This window comes from Callorhinus ursinus, unplaced genomic scaffold (assembly GCF_003265705.2).
Source record: "Callorhinus ursinus isolate GAN/ISIS: 27379988/994484 unplaced genomic scaffold, GSC_fseal_2.0 scaffold10, whole genome shotgun sequence".
Classification (NCBI taxonomy): domain Eukaryota; kingdom Metazoa; phylum Chordata; class Mammalia; order Carnivora; family Otariidae; genus Callorhinus; species Callorhinus ursinus.
The window spans coordinates 81,029,646-81,045,312 of NW_027397072.1; the positions used below are offsets into that span (position 1 = coordinate 81,029,646).

Here is a 15,667-nt window from a genome sequence, read left to right on the forward strand (position 1 = left end):
AAACTTAACCAAGGAGGTGAAAGACCTCTGAGATCTATAAAACATCATAAAAAGCTTTTGCACAGCAAAAGAAACAGTCAACAAAACCAAAAGACAAACGACAAATGGGAGAAGATATTTGCAAATGACATATCAGATAAAGGGCTAGTATCCAAAATCTATAAAGAACTTATTAAACTCAACACCCAAAGAACAAATAATCCAATCAAGAAATGGGCAGAAGACATGAACAGACATTTTTCCAAAGAAGACATCCAAATGGCCAAAAGACACATGAAAAAGTGCTCAACATCACTCCGCATCAGGGAAATCCAAATCAAAACCTCAATGAGATACCACCTCACACCAGTCAGAATGGCTAAAATTAACAAGTCTGGAAATGACAGATGTTGGCGAGGATGCGGAGAAAGGGGAAACCTCCTACACTGTTGGTGGGAATGCAAGTTGGTGCACCCACTCTGGAAAACAGTATGGCAGTTCTTCAAAAAGTTGAAAATAGAGCTACCATACAATCCAGCAATTGCACTACTGGGTATTTACCGCAAAGATACAAATGTAGGGATCCGAAGGGGTACGTGCACCCGGAAGTTTATAGCAGCAATGTCCACAACAGCCAAACTGTGGAAAGAGCCAAGATGTCCATTGACAGATGAATGGATAAAGAAGAGGTGGCATATATACAATGGAATATTATGCAGCCATCAAAAGGAATGAGATCTTGCCATTTGCAATGACATGGATGGAACTGGAGGGTATTATGCTGAGTGAAATAAGTCAGAGAAAGACATGTATCATATGACCTCACTGATATAAGGAATTCTTAATCTCAGGAAACAAACTGAGGGTTGCTGGAGTGGGGGTAGGGTGGGAGGGATGGGGTGGCTGGGTGATAGACATTGGGGAGGGTATGTGCTATGGTGAGCACTGTGAATTGTGTAAGACTGTTGAATCACAGACCTTTACCTCTGAAACAAATAATACATTATATGTTAAAAAAAAAAAAGAAGAAGATAATAGGAGGGGAAGAATGAAGGGGGATAAATCAGAGGGGGAGATGAACCATGAGAGACAATGGACTCTAAGAAACAAACTGAGGGTTCTAGAGGGGAGGGGGGTGGGGGGATGGGTTAGCCTGGTAATGGGTATTAAAGAGGGCACGTTCTGCATGGAGCACTGGGTGTTATATGCAAAGAATGAATCATGGAACACTACATCAAAAACTAATGATGTAATGTATGGTGATTAACATAACAATAAAAAAATTTAAAGAAAAAAAACTAATGATGTAATGTATGGTGATTAACATAACATAATAATAAAAAAATTTTAAAAAAGAAATTGAATGCAACACAAATAAATGGAAAGATATTCTGTGCTCATGGACTGGAAGAACAAATACTGTTGAAATGTTCATACTACCCAAAGCAACCTACAGATTTAATGCAATCCCTATCAAAATACCACTGGCACTTTTCACAAAACTGGAACAAGTAATCCTAAAATTTGTGTGGAACCACAAAAGACCCCAAATAGCCAAAGCAATCTTGAAAAAGAAAAACAAAACTAGAACCAGCACGGTCCCTGATATCAAGACATACTACAAATATAACAGAATATTATATATAATAGAATATTTTATATATAGTAGAATATTATATATAATAGAATATTATTCAGCCACAAAAAAGAACGAAAATCTTGCCATTTGCAACAACATGGATGAGACTAGAGAGTATAATGTTAAGCAAAATACGTCAATTAGAGGAAGACAAATATCGAATGATTTCACTCATATGTAGAATTGAAGAAACAAAACAAATGAATAAAGAAAAAAGAGACAAATGAAAAAACAGACTCTTAAATAAGAAGAACAAACTGATAGTTATCTGAGGGGAGGTGGGTGGAGGCATGGGTGAAATAGGTGAAGGAGATTAAAAATACACTTATCTTGATTAGCACTGAGTACTACAGAATTGTTGAATCACTATATTGTACACCTGAAACCAGTATAACACTGTAGGTTAACTACACTCAAATTAAATATTTTAAAAATCATTAAAAAGTATTTGTTAGAATTCACTAGTTAAGGTAGTGGTTCTGTGGTTTTCTTTTTTGAGAGGTTTTTTATTATTGATTCAATTTCCCTACTTGTAAGTCTGTTTAGAGTTTCTATTCCTTCTTGAGTCAGCTTTGGCAATTTGCGGGTTTCTAGGTATTTTTCTAATTTGTTGGCATAAAATTGTACATAGTATTCTCTTTTCATCTTTTTAGACCCTAATTCTGTAGGGTCAGTAGTAATGTCCTCACTTTCACTTCTGATTTCAGTCATGTCTTCTTTCTTTTTTTCTTAGTTTAGCTAAAGGTTTGCCAATTTTGTTGATCTTTTCAAAGAACTTGCTTTTAGTTTTGTTGATTATCTTGGTTGTTTTTCTAGTCTCTGTTTCATTTATCTCCATAGTAATCTTTATTATTTTGTTCCTTCTATTGGCATAGGGTTTAATTTGTTCTTCTTTTCCAGTTCTTTAAGACCTACCTTTTGCAATGAGACTTCATTGTCCCTTCATCAAGAGTTGGGCTCTATTTCCTCTTATCCTGAATGTGGGTGGCCCCATGACCCATTTTGACCAAGAAAATGTGGTGAAAATTATGCTGGGTATCTTCTAAGGCAAGGCCTTAAGATATTTGCAGCCTGCATCTCCTTCTTGAAATCTAGCCTCCATGCTGTGAGGAAGTCCAAGTAGCCTTATGGAGAAGCCCATAAGGAGATCTAATGAACCCACTGAGCTTCCAGCAGCCAACTAGCACCCACATGAAAATGAGGTCATTTTGGACCTTCCAGCCATCCCAGAGCCTAGCAGATGCCATGTGAAGCAGTACTGCTTGATTAAACCACAGAATTGTGAGAAATGATAAATGGTTATTTTTAGCCACAAAGCTTAGGGATGGCTTGTTATACAGCCATGGATAACTGAAATGGTAATCCCAGTCCTCCTCCTATCACTCACCAGGGTCCCCTGAGCCATAAACTTCAGGGAAAGGGACTGGGAGGGGAGATGGCTTCAAGTACTCCATGTGAGTTCTTAGATGTACTCAAGGCAACTAAGCACTTCTGAATATAAGAAACACTTTTGGATTGTCTGTGGAATTCATTGTGTCTAAAAACTGCAAAGGCAGCAGAACTAGGCAGTCTGGAGTTCAAAAGCCACGTCTGCTGTTTGGTGATGACCTTCAGCAAAACACTTCCACTCTCTGAACCCCAGTGTGTTCAATAGGAAATGTGGATATTTAGCAGGGCTCTTCTAAGGATTTAATGGAATAACAGATTCAATGGGCCAAGCATACTAGTCCCTCAAAGAATGTTCAATGCTGCTATTGCTGCTGTTTCTCCACCTCCTTCTTTACCCCGCCTACAACATAACAGGAGTGCCACAAGACAGAGGAAAATGGGTAAGTTAAATTTTCAGATGATTTCATCTTATTTACTCATTCCAAACCTAGGAAAACGAAGGAGGGACAAAGTGCTTCAATAACCTGGGGAAAATTTTTGTGAGACTTTTAGAAATATAGGAGACCTATTGGAACATCATGGGATCAGTTAGATGAATCACGAAATATAAATTTATTATCCTAGTTTCTTATCTTGAAAGTGAGGCAACTGCAAATTATTTTTCAAGAGTAAAAAAAAAAAATCAAAGATTAACTGCACTGGAATTAAAATGTTTTTAAAAATCAAAGAAAAAAACAGTCTGTAAACTGTGACATGGAGGATTACATTATATAACCTCCCGCCCTCACCACCACCTGACAAACACCCCTTATGTATGTATATATGTATGCATGTATACATGTGTGCCTTGTGCACATATGTGCATATGCACAATGTACACATGTGTGGATCTTTATGTGTCTTTGTGCATGTGTGCATTATGGGTGTATATTTTATACTGCCCTAGGCCCAAAGTTCTGGTTAGTCATAGAAGTTCAAGATTGAGAAAAGTTAGCCCTGCCCTATCTCTGCCATGCACTCAGTATACAACCTTTACAGCAGATGTCTTTGGGGTGCCAGCACAACTCGCACAGTGTACTATTTGTTCCCATCTCTCATCCCCACATGCAGCCAAGTTTCTATTATGAGAGGCCGCTGCCCAACACAACAGCTAATTCAGCTAAATTGGACAACTGACCCACAGTGGACCAATTAGAGTCTTTCTTCCAGGAACCTGGATTAGGGGTTGAAGAGAGCCGGCTGGTTTCTTTATATGACTGGAATTAGAATGTGGATGTAGGCATTCTCTGAGCAGCAGACACCCAGGGCAAAGAACACCAAGCAGATACCAAGAAGTGAAGCAAAGGGAGAATTCCTGAGTTCTCCATGGCTTTCTACAGCCTTATTTCCAGGCCAGGGAGTCCATGGAATACCCCCGAATCCTTATACTAAATTCTATTTATTTGTCTGTTTGTTTGAAGTAACTGAGATTGGTTGCAGCTTCTAACCAAAAATTCCTTACGAGTCACTTCCCTTCATTATGTTTCCATTTCTTCACTTACAAAATAAGGAAATTTGACCAGACACCTTCCTAGTTCTATTTTACATTAATGGCACCTTCCTGGAGCCTGCCTCCAGGATGAGGATATAGTTTTGCTTCCCTTGGCAGAGAGGTGGGAAAAGACTACTGCAATATTTTACTGTGTAAATGAGCTCTCTGGAAGTTACACAAAGGTAAAAGCTCACTTCCTACAGAGCATGCCAGCTAGATATACTAGATATAGTCTATATAATAGATAAAGGCTATGTTCACTAAGAGAAATAAAAATGTCTGAGCAGAGAGGAGTCTTTGCAAACAGAATCTGGATAGAATATTCCTTCCCAGATGAGAATTTGGGGTATGACCCCATAAACATAAAAACTTTCTCATCTCTATATCCTTTATATACTTTAAATTATGAAGTCCTATAAATTATATATTACACATTGAATTATATACTTATATTGTTAAGTATGATTTTATGATCATAAATCCTGCCTTTCTAATTAAATTAAATATTCTTCCAGAGTAGAGGTCAAAATGTATATTTCATGTTGTGAATCCCTATTGTGCCTGGCCCCATTTTTGTTATGTGGTAGTTATTCTTGAAAAACATGCAGTTAAGTTGCATTCACCAGCCAAATAAACCATTGCTTAAAGACTGCCTTACCTCATCGAGGTAATGCCAACAAATATTCATTGAGCTCATGCTTAGTATCAGAAAAAGTACACCCACTCACCCCACCCCAAGCACCCACAGCTTAGCTCTGCAAGCAAGGAACAAGGAAATGGAGGCCAGCTGTTCTTCCATTCCTACTGACAGAGGTTTATCAAATGTGTCCCAGAAGAATAGTTCGCACCCAGTAGAAGCTGTGTTAATCCAGGTCACTGGAGAAACAGATGTGATTAAATGTGCAAGCATATATTGGGGGAAATGTCTGTGTGAGACAAAATAGGAAAGAAGCTGAAAAGGATTGGGAGAGCCATTATTAGACCATGATGCCAGTCTGACTCTGAGTGACGGAGAGCAGGAGGAAAGGCAGGAGGAAAAGTCTGCTGGATTGCCATGCAGTATGAGGAAGGTTGGACAAAGCCAGAGGAGTCCCATAGCTCCCAGGAAGAGACCTGCCTTGATATTGTGCCCAGCTCAGTTACTGACAGAGCAGCCCATGGGAGGCACGGTCTTGGTGCAAATGACAATGAATTTCAATGTGGAGCAGCTGAGTTCCCTGATCACCCCTGCCCTACAACTGCCATCATTGGCAATCTGCAATGCATGACCCCCACAGATGCTCATATTTTTGCTTCACTGAATTGATGATTTTACCTGAAAGAGCCACATCCCCCTTCTTTTCTTACCATGTCCATTCTCACCATGATAGAAGAGGCTACAGATCTCAGGAGGAAAGCAGCCTTAGCCATTCAATTTTACAGTCTAGAAATCCCCATGAAAAAGTCCATTAGGAAGTCTCCAGGATCCATGCTTTTTTCAATCTCAGAAAGTTCAGATCACCTGACAAATACTCATTTCCATGCTATAGCCCAAGATTTGTTCTCCAAAAAATATAGGGTATAATAGAAATATATCTATGTGTGAGAGACACAGACAACTGGCCTATTGAGAATTTGCTCTAGCTAAGCTTTGAATGTGACTATTTCAGTACTTATTCTCTTTTGATTAAGGTGAAAAAGCAGAGATAATGCAGCCAAATTCACTTAATATCAAGTCATTAATATAAAATCTATTTCATGGATTTTTTCCTTCAGACTCCGAGCAATTTGGCGAAATTGCAAGGCAACTAGTCAAACACTCACTGACATCAAAACACCCTCAAGATTAGCGCTAAGTAAAAAAACATTGCTTTCTGGGACTAAAAATTGCTTGCTATCAACCAAAGCAAACAAAATTTAATTATTTTAATAGATTAAAACTTGACATTTTGTTCTTCTCTTGGTGTGTTGGTTACACACAACAGAACTGTTTGAGTAGACCAGAAAAACAATATCATTTCTGCAGAATTAAAGGGCTAAGAACTTGCCCCTGCTTCCATGATGTCATTTTCTTCTACTTTTATTTTTAGAAAAACTCTGTTTACATTACACCGGAAGAAGGACTCTAATTATATTAAAATGACGTTTTTCTAGTAGTTCTTAGGAGATTAAGCCAGACTTGCAAATGGCTTAGAAATAACGAGTTTAATAATATTTGCAAAAGACCTATCTTTGACTGGAAAACTAGACCCATTTTGTGTTCCTATCTTATGTTCCTACATAGCAATGGCAAGAAAAAGAAATTTTATTCAAGAAAAAGCCATTCAGGGCGCCTGGGTGGCTCAGATGGTTAGGCGTCTGTCTTTGGTTCAGGTCATGATCCCAGGGTCCTGGGATCGAGTCCCGCATCGGGCTCCCTGCTTCTTGGGAGCCTGCTTCTCCCTCTGCCTCTGTCTCTCTCTCTCTGTCTCTCATGAATAAATAAATAAAAAGTTAAAAAAAAAAGAAAAAGCCATTTGGCTATTTTCCTTAGACATGCATGCTCAAGTCTAATGTCCAACTCAAAGGACTACAAGAAGCCAAAGGTAAACTTGTATATATAGCTTAATCAGCTTTAAAAATTACCTTTTGTTCAGAATTCTCAATGAGAACAGGGAAAACCTCCTCCCAACTGTGTAATTGCTCCCCTTTAGCATTTTCTTCTTGAATATTCTTTCATTCAGCTATTCCTTCCAACATTTGCCAATTACAATGCCCCTAACATTCTGATAGGGTCTCTAGAGGAAATAAAATAGAGGAAACACATCTTTACTCTCACAAGTTGTTCAGTTTAGTTGGAGAAATAAGACATGTACCTACATCCCTTCAACACACTACAATTACAATCAGTAAATGGAAGTTTAAGGCTAAGAAAGAGAAATTTTGGCCTCAATTCTTGTGTGGCATTTGGGGTAGAGGTTGTGAAAGGATGTGTCTGAGATGAAAAAAGAGAAAGAATATGCCCGAAAATGAGAAAACTATGGGACAGAGAGGAAAGAATAGAAAGCATGACCAGTTTTGTTGAAATCAAGGACAATTTAGGGGAGTAGAGAGATACCAAACTGGAAAGATAGAAGGGGCCAGACTGGAGCATTTTTAATACCAGCTAGAGAAGGCACTAAATACCAGCTGGGAAGGTAACAAGGAACCACTAAAAGCTCTAACAGAGAGGTGACATAAAAATTTTTAGGCAGGTGTTAATCTGGTGGTGATGTGCAGATTCCTAAAAGAGGCAAAAACAAGAAACTAGAAACCGGGAGGATATCACAAGAATCAGAGCATGAAGCAAGGGGGCCAAGTTAGGATCATGGCAGTGGGAATGGAAAAGTGGGGTTCAAGGGAAGAGCCACTAAAGAAGAATTGACAGGATGTGCTCAAGCAAATGGATGAAGATGGCAAGAGAGATGAACTTGAAGATGACACCATTCTAAGCCTGGGTGATAGAAAATGACTATGCAACCAACAAAAATAAAATGCTGGTGTGGATAGAAGGAATGTAGAGGTAAAGTAAAAACACTAAGTGTAACCTTAATCACATGGACTTTATAGTGTGAATAGTATGTCCATAGGCACTTGGTAGGAAATATGGGACTACAATTCAGGGTACAAGTTATGGGCCTGTGATTGTAACTTAGGAGTAAGGAGGAGGGTCATTCCACAGGCTCACAGAAGACTACGGAAGTAGACACGACAGTAGAGGAGTGTGTAGCGGAGTAAGAAGTACAGAAAAGAGAGTTCAAGATAGAAATTTGTGAAGTGTCTCCCCTTGGAGGCATACCTACCTCTCATATGTTTGGGGAAGGGCGTACGTGCAAGGTGGTTGGCCCTCCATTATCATATTCTCCCCTCAGCCCCTCTCAGTACTACCTTGGGGTGCTTATACTGCTCTTCATCACTTGGACCTCTGTGTCTCCTGTTCTTCCTCAATAATTACACCTAGATGTGGTGGTGATGGTGCAGAGATGTCAGCATGTCTCCTTTCTGGGGTATCCTTTATTTATCCATAAAACCACTCAAACAAGGCTCTCTAGAATAACTACAGGAAATGATAATGAAGGAAAAAAGAAAACTTAAATCTGTATGCTAAATGGATTATTATATCCCAGAATCCTAGAGAAAAGGAAAAATCTTACCCCTTTATAGGGTACACTTGACTTCCTAGCCTTGTTTTCCTGACTTGAAACTTACCCTTCTATTTCTCTCCTTAAACAAAAGCCCATTTTACTTTTCTTTTTCTTCTGAGAATCCGCTCGGCCCAGGATAGAGGTGTGAGATTCTCTATCACTGGACTATATCCTTGATCCATAATGTCACACAATCCAGGGAACACAGGAAGCTACTAGGGCATTTTCCAGAGTGTGAGCTAGTCAATTTAGGATGACAACACAGGTGGCTTCAGGAGAACAGTCCACAGAGGGCTTTCCCACTCCAAGTTCAGTCCCTGTTCAAGTATCTTCATGGTGGGAGGTGAGGATAGTTCTCTAAATTGTTCTACAGATAACATGAAAGCACAACCTCACATGCCTTTTTCAAGGACAAACAATAATTCTCAGAGACAATGTAGTCTAAATACACATTAAGGTAGAGAAACATATTCCTAAAGGCAATATAACCTGCAAAAATTTCCCCAGTTTATCACTGAAATAGCCTTTTACATTGCAAAGCAAAATAACTTTTTCCCATTTTTACTCTCCTACTCTAGGACATGCCTAAGGCCCACCTATGAAAAACTTGGCTTTCTAACAATAGAACCATTTATCTGCCCCAGAGACCTTGCAGAATCTCTGAAATTATATGTGTCTTATAAGGAATGTGAGAAAAGCAGCCAGCTACAGTGGCAGAGTCGTAATAGTCAGAAATGTAAAAGAATAAGGAAAATAGAATTACAATTTAGGCCAAGGGAAAAAGATTTAGGGAGAAGTGGGCCATAGTTTCATGTGCTCCAAAGAAATCAACATAGAAGAAAATGACAAAAAGGCATTGTCAACCTAGATGTCATTGATGATCATCTATAAAGGAGTTTCAAGAGAATGGTATGGGGGTAGAGTAGAAACCACAGGAGTTTTCTCTTCAGGAAAGAATATCCATGTAAAGAATGGAAAAGAGGACATGACAGCTTAAGACAGTAGAAGATTGGGGGTGAGGTTTTATTTAGGTGAGGAATACCTAGAAATGGTTATAAGCAGACAGGAGACACTGAAGACAGCCTTGTCTCTAGTTGATGAAGCAAGGTGAGATGGAAATTGGGAGAGATAGGAGGTAGAAAGCTGAAGCTATGTTGACAAGAGTTGACTGACTTTATTTTGAGAAAGAAAGGAAGTAGACAAAAATATAGAAAGATACAGAAACAAATAAACAATCGAATAATTTTTTAAAAAGTACTGAAGTAGAGAGGAAGGCACTGAGAAAGATTTGCTTCCTCAATTGAACAAAAAGCCAAACAATTTGTTGGGACTGAAGAACTGAAGTTGGCTCGGAAGTTGGAAGGTTGTGGTAGAGAACTAATGGCTCCTATGTGGAACTTGAAAGGAAGCAACAAAAAAGTAGAATAAAAAACCACCAGATTTCCTTTCCAGATAATTTAGACCAAATTTCACAATGAGTACATTAGAAAAGCTAAAAAAATGTAAAAAACAATTACTTGATGGTGACAAAAAGCAGTCAAAATTACCCTGCTAGCCTCAGGAGATAATCAAGAACGGTAAGCTTGATATTTGAGTTCTTTTCCCTTTGAGGGTGTTTGCTAATTCCTGCAAAGGCATCTGAGCTGTGTTTCTGGCAGCCTTATGGGGTTAGAAGGGTAAAAGTAGGATACCAGAGCCCATGAAGATTATGAGGGAGAAGGATACCTAATGAATTTCCTGTGCTTTAAGTTGAGTCTCCACAGGATCATAACCTGGGAAAACTAGAAGCAAACTAAGACCAGGAAAAATTGCAGCCCAGCTTCATCCTGGATTGCTGTATCTTCCTAGGAACCTGCTGGAAGCAAGTATATATCTTCTATGGGAAAAAATGTTATTGTAGGCCTCAAAATTTTTTCCACAAACAAGTATTCAAATATTGTGTCTAGCACACAATTAAAATAACCAGACATACCAAGTATCAATTAATAATTCATGATTAAACAAAATGTTTACTATTTTGGAATATTATTTAGCCTTAAAAAGGAAGGAAATTCTGACATGCTATAACATGGATGAAACTTGAGAACATTACAGTAAGTAAAATAAAACAATCACAAAAAGAGAAATATTATATGATTCTACTTACATGAAGGACCTGGAGTAGTCAAATTCATAGAGACAGAAAGTAGAATGGCAGTTGCCAGGAGCTGACAGGACAGGGGAAATAGAAATTTGTTGCTTAATGGGTATAGATTTACAGTTTTGCAAGATGTAAAGAGTTCTAGAGATGGATGGTGGTAATAGTTGCACAACAATACAAATGTACTTAATACCACTGACTGTACACTTAAAAATGATTAAGATAGTAAATTTTTTGTTAGTGTATTTTACTACAATAAAAAATTGAGAAAAGTGAAGAAATGTATAAATCAAAAAAAATGAGGGGGAAATTAAGATATTCTCAGATGATCAAAAGCTATGAGTTTGTTGCTGCCTAGACCTTACCTGTAAGAAATGCTAAAGGGTGTCCTGGTTGAATTGAAAAAGAAACTAGACAGTTACTTGAAGGCATAAGAAGAAATAAAGATCTCTAGTGAAGGTAAATACATGGATAATTATAAAGTCTAGTATTATTATAATTATGGTAGGTAACTACATTTGTTTAAAACCTGGTTTAAAGGACAAATTCATAAAAAACATTATTGACCATGCAACATGTAAAGATGTAATCTGTGACTTCTAATAACAGAAAGAGGGAAGGGAGCTACATGTAAGTTTTGTGTGCTATTGAATATAAATTCATATATTCAACTCAAATTAGAGTGTTATAACCTTAGGCTGTTAAATGTAATCCCTATGGTAACCACAAAGAAAACAGCTATAGAATATACACATAAGGAAATGAGAAGGGAACTCACTACAAAAATCAACTAAACACAAAAGGCAGTAATAGAGGAAGTGAGGGATAAAAAAAGTTTTTTTATAAGGCATATAGAAAACAAATAGCAAAATGACAAAACTAAGTGAGCACCCCCTTATCAGTAATTACTTTAAATGTAAATGGAGTAAATTCTCCAATCAAAAGATAAAAATTTGCAGAGTAGATTTTTTAAAAATTGATTCATTATATACTATCTATAAAGACTCACTTTAGATCCAAAGACACAAATAGATTGAAAGTAAAAGCACTGAAAAAGACATTCCATGCAAATAGTAACCAAAAGAGAACTGGGGTAGCTACATTAATAACAGACAAAGTAGATTTTAAATCCAAAAGGTTACAAGAGACAAAGACATTATATATTAATAAAAGTTTTAATACAGAAAGAGAATATAACAATTATAAACATATACATATAAATATATGAGGCAAAAATTGACAGAATTTAAGGGAGAAATAGACAGTTTTACAATAATAGTTGGAGACCTGAATGCCCTACTTTAAATCATGGATTGAAGAACTACACAGAAGATAAGTAAGGATATAGGGTACTTGGACAACACAATGAACCATCTAGACCTAACAGACATACAGAATGTTCTTATTATTTCCTTTTCTCTATTCCGTAACAACAGCAGACTACATATTCTTCTTAAGAACACATGTTATATGCAAAAAATGAATCATGGAACATTACATCAAAAAATAAATAAGTAAATAAATAGAAAAAAACAAAAAGAAAATAAACGTTGCAAAGGCAAAAAAAAAAAAGAACACATGAGATATTCTCAAGGATAGACCATATGTTAGGCTACAAAACAAGTCTCAGTAGATTTTTAAAAAAATTTTATTATGTTATGTTAGTCACCATACAATACATCATTAGTTTTTGATGTGGTGATCCACGATCCATTGTTTTCATATAACACCCAGTGCTCCATGCAGTACGTGCCCTTAATACCCATCACTGGGCTAACCAACCCCCCTCCCCTCTAAAACCCTGTTTGTTTCTCAGATTCCATAGTCTCTCGTGGTTCATCTCTCCCTCCAATTTCCCCCCTTCATTTTTCCTTCCTTCTCCTAATGTCCTCCATGCTATTCCTTATGTTCCACAAATAAGTGAAACCATATGATAACTGACTTTCTCTGCTTGACTTATTTCACTTAGCGTAATCTCCTCCAGTCCCATCCGTGTTGAGGTAAAAGTTGGGTATTCATCCTTTCTGATGGCTGAGTAATATTCCATTGTATATATGGACCATATCTTTATCCATTCATCTGTTGAAGGGCATCTCGGCTCTTTCCACAGTTTGGCTATTGAGGACATTGCTGCTATGAACATTGGGGTGCATATGGCCCTTCTTTTCACTACAACTGTGTCTCTGGGGTAAATACCCAGAAGTGCAATTGCTGGGTCATAGGGTGGCTCTATTTTTAAATTTTTGAGGAACTTCCACACTGTTTTCCAAAGTGGCTGTACCAACTTGCATTCCCACCAACAGTGTAAGAGGGTTCCCCTTTCTCCACAACCTCTCCAACATTTGTTGTTTCTTTCCCTGTCAGTAGATTTTAAAAGATAGATATCATACAAAGTATCTTTTCCAGCCACAAAGGGATGAAGATAGAAATCAGTAACAGAAGTAAAATGAAAATTCATAAATATGTGGAAACTAAGCAACATTTTTAAACAACCAGTGGGCCAAAGAACCAATCACAAGGGAAATTAGAAAATTTAGAGACAAATGGAAATGAAAATAAAATATACCAAAACTTATGGGATGCAGCAAAAAGAGTGCTCAGAAGGAAATTTATAACAGTAAATGACTATACTTTAAAAAAGAGAGAGAGAAGGAGAAAGATTTCAAATCAGTGCCTTAACTCTGACTTTCAGGAACTAGAAAAAGAAGAGAAAAATAGAGGCACCTAGGTGGCTTGGTTGGTTAAGCATCTGCCTTCAGCTCAGGTCATGATCCCAGGGTCCTGAGATCGAGCCCCGCGACAGTCTCCCTGCTCAGCGGAGAGCCTGCTTCTCCCTCTCCCTCTGCCTGCCACTCTGCCTATCTGTTCTCTCTCCCTATGTCTCTGTCAAATAAATAAATAAAATCTTAAAAAAAAGAGAGAAAAATAAACCCAAGCTAATAGAAAGAAATAATAAGAATTAGGTGAGAGAAAAACAAAATACAGAATTAAAAAGCAAAAGTGCAATGCCATCTCTACCATAACCCCAATGGTATTTTTTTGCAGAAATGGAAAAGCTGATTCTAAATCCATATGGAGTTTTAAGAGCTCTGAGTAGCCAAAACAACCTTGAAAGAGAACAAAGTTGGGTGACTCATACTTCCTAATGTCAAAATGTACTACAAAGCTATGATAATCAAAACAGTGTGGTCGGTATTGGCATAAGGACAGACATAGACCAATAGAACAGAATTGAAAATAAAGAAATAAAACTTCTTATTTTGGTCTTTGATATTCAACAAGGATCATTCTCCTCAACAAGGAGAAAAATGTAGTTTTTCCAACAAATGGTGCCAAGAAGACTGAATATCCACATGCAAAAGAATCAGTTGGAACCATTCTTTAGACTATATACAAAAATTAATTCAAAATGGATCAAAGACCTAAATTTAAGAGTTAAAACATTAAACTCTTAAAAATAAACTAGGAATAAATCTTCCTTGGATTTGGCAAGGGTTTCTTAAATATGACACCAAAGGCACAGACAGGGGTGCCTGGATGGCTAAGTCAGTAGAACATATGACTCTTGATCTCAGTGTCATGAGTTCAAGCCCCACCTTGGGTGTGGAGCCTACTTTAAAAAAAAAAAAAGCACAGCAACAAAAGAAAAAAATAAATTGGACATCATAAAAATTAAAAACTTCTGTGCATCAAAGAACACTATTAATAATGAAAGACAAGCAATGGAATGGTAATAAATATTTGCAAAGTATATATGTGAAAAGGGCTTAATATGCAGAATATATAAATAATTCCTACAACTCAAAAACAAAAACCAATCAACCCATTTTTAAAATGAGCAAAAAAGGGGCACTTGGGTGGCTCAGTCAGTTGAACATCCAACTCTTGATTTTGGCTCAGGCCATGATTTCCAGGTTGTCAGATGGAGCCCCGAGTCAGGTTCCGTGCCCAGCACGGAGTCTGCTTGTCCCTCTCCCTCTGCTCCTCCCCCTTCTCCCCCTGCTTGCACTCTCTCTCTCTCAAATAAATAAATAAAATCTTTAAATGAATAATAAAATGGGCAGAAAAGATACACAAATGACCAATGAACACATGAAAAGATGTTCAACATCATTAGTCATTAGGGAAATGCAAATCAAACCCACAATGAGATACCACTTCACACCTACCAGAATGGCTATAATAAAAAACAAACAAAACCAGAAAATAACAAGTGTTGGCAAAGATGTGGAAGGATTGTAACCCTTGTACATTACTGGTGGGACTATAAAATGGTGCAACAGCTCTGGAAGACAGTTTGGTGATTCCTCAAAAAGTTAAATGTAGAATTACCATATGACCTACCATATAATTCCACTCCTATATAGAGTTGAAAAGAATTGAAAAAAGGGACTCGGGAACTTGTTCATTAATGTTTATAGCAGCATTATTGATATTAGCCAAAGAGTGGAAAAAACCCAAGTGTCCTTCAACAAATGAATGGATGTTTTATATTCAGTGTTCTCTAGAGAAACAATAGGAGATGATAGATGACAAACAGATAGATGGATATAGAGATACACAAATATAAAGGGATTTATTATAAGGCATTGGCTCACATGATTATGGAGGCTGAGAAGTCCTATGGTCTACTATCCGCAAAGCTAAAGACCCAGGAAAGCTGGTGATGTAGTTCAAAGACCTAAGAGCTGGAGAGCCAATGGTATAGACTCCAGTCCAAGTCTGAAAGCCTGAGAATCAGGAGCGCTAAAGAAGGAGACCGATATCCCAGCTTTATCAGTCAAGCGGAGAGCAAATTCAACTTTCCATTGGCCTTTTGTTCTACTTTGGCTCTCAACAGATTGGAT

The 15,667-nt window shown here is 37.6% G+C and overlaps 1 protein-coding gene across 3 annotated transcripts in view; it reads right to left on the reverse strand.

Moving 5' to 3' along the window:
- The window catches only part of RFX8 (regulatory factor X8), a 255,588-nt gene that overhangs the window by 154,790 nt on the left and 85,131 nt on the right, over positions 1 to 15,667 (reverse strand). The window lies entirely within an intron of this gene.